Below are 4,166 nucleotides of genomic sequence, written 5' to 3'. Positions count from 1 at the left end.
GCCTCCGCTCCAGCATGGTGATGTAGCCTGTGGGAAGGGCCCTTACATGGCTGTGACCAGTATTTTTCCTTTCCTCCTCATGTTCAGTCATCATTGTGCTTTTGTTTTGTTTGAATTAAGTATTTTTCTATTTCGCTTATTTGGTCTCCAGGCTGGGAGGGACTGCCTCAAGGGGATCATGCCAGAAGGCAGCCTGATCCCACGGAGATGGGTGTCACCCTGTCTGCAGGTTCTCGGGAATGTAATTTATCTACTTGAGATTTGATGGTAGATGAAATAACAACAACAACAAGGATCATAGAACAACATTTATACGGCACTAACTGATCTGAGAACTACACAGATATGAATTTATTTACTCTCCCCAGTAACCACACCTAGAAGTAGATGATAGAACTAGTTAGATACTATAGTAATCACTCCCACAACTAGTAAACACCTGGGCTGGAATTTGAACCAAGGGACACTGGCGCTACACCCCATGCTCTAAACCATACTAATACTCTATAAGGCCTCTCCTGGCACCTATTATTTCTCCCTGCCTGGCCTGTAGCCCCAAGTGCTGGGAGGTGGATCCATCCCCCAGGACAGGGAAAGGAAGCCTCCCCTATGGGAGGGGAGGATATCAGGGGGCATCCTTCTAGGATTGTCTGGGTACAGTTGCCAACTAGTGGGATATAGTTGATGGCTCTGAGCGCTCCCAGATCGCCCTGTGCTCTCCCTCTCTCTAGCACTAACCAGCCTGCATCCTAACTATTGGCCCATTATCTCCTCTAGGAGGCTGGGAGTTCCGCCAGGGATGGTGTCTAGGTGAGCTCAGCGGTTCCTCAGCAGCATGAGGGCAGGAACACTGTCCATCACTGAACTGTTGTGATCCTGGGCCTGACACAATGCATTATGGAATAGATACTCATGAATGAGTAATGAAGTAGGCCCGCAAACACCACAACGAGTGCTGGTACAATGGTTTTCAATATTTGGAATCTTTTGTTTATTTCTGCTTAGTGCAAAGGCCCTGAAACTTGAGTCACCTGAGGAGTTTGGTAAGAATGCATATTCTCAGGCCTCGAACCTGAGATTTTGATTCATTTGGTTCAGGTGGTTTTTAAAAACATTTCTACTGGAATATAATGTACAACCAGAAAAGTGTACATAAGTGTACAGCTTGCTGAATTTTCACAAACTGAATGCATCTATGCACCCTGCACCAAGGTCAAGAAAAAGAATATTATTAGAACAGTTTGGGGAGCTTTAAACATATAATCCTGATAATTCTCATGCAGTTCCCCTGAACAGCAAGAAACACTGCAGGAGTGATTAGCACTAAAACTCTTAAAATGGAAACAGCCCATGTGTGCATCTTTGAGGATAATAAGGACAAGAGAACTGGGAAGCGTTGTTCGTTGGTCACCAGAACCCCTAGGGACACAGCGGGTGGCACTGCTCCTGGAGTTGGGAAGTGCAGAAGGGCCACTGAGTCACCAACTGGCTTTCTGGATATAAGAGAAGCACAGCTCATAAACTCCCAGCACCTGGTGAGAAGCCCTGAAGACTCAACGGGAGAGAAGTCCATGGATGCCAGGTTCAGGCCTTCAGGTTATTAAGCCACTAAAGCAAACAAGCTTTCAGAGCAAAGACAGAGGGGCCCCATGGACAGTAATCATTGAGTCCCCCATTTCCAAAAGGATGAGAGTCCCTCCTACAAGTTCTATCTGAACCAGAATGGATGAGGCCTTCAGAAATTCAATTTCAACTTCGATCTCTTTTACACACACACACCCCCAACCAAGGCTTGCTTTGTAATGTTCTCCCCATGCTTCCAATTAAGGTCTTTCACTATGGGTCAGGCTCATTCTCTGTCTTTTTCCTCCTATTTTTCCTTTCTTCAACATTTTTTGATTCCTGATGTTTGGACTAGAAGTTATGAACCTGAACCTCCATAAAAATAAAGACATTTGGTGATGGGAAAAGAAGAGAAGGCGTTATCCTGGTTCTCTCTTGATTACCCACCAGCAGATTCGTGGAGGTCTGAAATCAGCCTGAGTATTCCAAGCTGTATCTCGAGTTTTCCTCCAGCATTTAACATCCTCCAAAGCCTCGCCTTTTAACAGGTATAGACATAGATGGGGGTGGTTGCGGGGTGGGGGGGTGGTCTTGTGCAGAGAAGGGAAGTCATTTTGGCATCAGACAGTTTCTCTAGTTTTCCGTTGTTAAGTCACTAACAATTTCCCTAACTTTAAATGTTTTTCGAGTGTTGTACATTCAACAGAGGGTTGGGCTTCTTTTGTTTGTTTGTTTACTGTATTTGGTTTCTGAATTCTTTTCCCAGAATTTATTTTCTGTGGGAAATAGAGTTTGAAACATTTCCAAATAAGTTTGGAAAGGAGTTGCCCGGATCCTGTAAAGATTTAAGATGAGTTCGTTTTCTGCATAACTCCTTGTCTCCCAGCCAATCAATAACCAAAAGGACAGTCTCCATCCTGGTCCTAAGGAAAGCTCAAGTGTAGCCCATTCCCAGAAAAGTCACAAAGAGGGAACTTTTCATAGTCTACTATTAATTCATCCAATCACTCATTCATCCACTTATTTTTTCAACGGATTGTCATTCTTGAGTGTATACTATACGCCGGGAATTTGCGAAGTACAGATCACCACATGCAAGCTCCCTTCTCTGGCCCCTCCTTTTATTTCTTGGTCAGGGGGAGGGTGGGGAAGCACTCAGATAAAAGCAGGGAACACAGGTCTCCTAAATCATCTTTTTCCTCTAGCTGCCTCCAGGCTTCCCAATCCCCAGTTAGAAAGCTGCATAATTTAGGTAAAAGTGATTCTCTCCCAACCTGGGTCTCCTCTCAGTGTTGTTAACACCTATGCTTGTTTCAGGATGGCTCTTAAGAGCCTAATAAGGGCCAAGAGGATCCCTGGGCTTTGCAAGTCCAGCTGCCATATTGCAGCAAGCCCTCAGCCTTGGAGGGCCTGTTGATGGCAGGATCTGTTGATCTCCTGCCAGACAACCAGCTCAGGCTAGACCAGTGCTCTGGTCTGCTTTGCGAAATCAAAAATCAAGTGTTCCACCCAGATTGTCTTTCCTAATTTTCAAACTTTTGATCTCATTCCAAATTACATGTTACGGCAATCTGCATCTGTGGGATGATGATCATTCTGGAAAGCTGAAAGAGCAGCTCAGCCATATGTTTGAAAATGTGTCACCAGCAGTGTGACTGTCAGTAACAACTCGATTCAGGCTGCATCTGAGCCTTTGACACTTTTCAAATTGATGCTTTCTCCTTCATAAAAACAGACCCCCAATTTAAAAGTCTTCTAATGGAATTTAAGATTTTTCCTTAATGCAGTTGACGTGCATGTACCTGGTTTTAAAGCAAATCCAGTACGTGAAAATGGATGTATACCCATCAAATCAAGGGGAAAGAGAGGCACTTTCAGATTGAGGGATTCACTTCACAGAATGATTCTTTTCTTCACCAAAGGAATCTCCATACAGTTCTCTGAAAGGAGTTAGCTTTCCTAGCGTACTTAAACACTTTGTAAAATTCTAATTTAAAAACACGGTTTAGACATCACACATACTGTGTACAGAGAAGACTGCTCAGATCAGGCAGATGGCCTCATGCTATTTCTAGAGCCATTACCCCATTTCAAATGGAATCCAAATGACTTGTCAACATCTCCCTGGCATTCAGGGCCCTGCCTAGATGGCACTGAAGCAAAGCTTATACTTGCTACAAGACTTAGATCAATAGTTACTCCTTTGTCGAGCCCTCTCAGACAACGCTCACCTTTTCCCCAGAGGTGAAATCTTTCTGGCACCTATGTAGCATTTTCACTGCCCAATTTGAAGACTGCCCTAGAAATGGTCTAGGTTTTATTCATTTTATGAGTTCAGATAGGTGCCAGGTCCTCAAGAAACTTGCCTCAAAAAATTATTGCAGTTGATGTAATTGAATGAGAAGCAGCCATCACTCTTCTGAAGTAGTGTCTTTCAGTTAGCAAGAATTCCTCAGAGTGAGATCTCATTTTGGTCACAGGGAAATGTCTCATACTGGCTTAGAGTTAGGTTGTCTTCGTGAACAAATTATCAAAATTACAACAGAAAATAAAAGACCACATATAGGTCTAAGCCGGTCAGCAATCATCTCTTGCAGCCAGAG

The sequence above is a fragment of the Neophocaena asiaeorientalis genome, unplaced genomic scaffold, assembly GCF_003031525.2.
Source record: "Neophocaena asiaeorientalis asiaeorientalis breed wild unplaced genomic scaffold, Neophocaena_asiaeorientalis_V1.1 scaffold946, whole genome shotgun sequence".
Classification (NCBI taxonomy): domain Eukaryota; kingdom Metazoa; phylum Chordata; class Mammalia; order Artiodactyla; family Phocoenidae; genus Neophocaena; species Neophocaena asiaeorientalis.
This window is presented reverse-complemented; position numbering follows the sequence as displayed.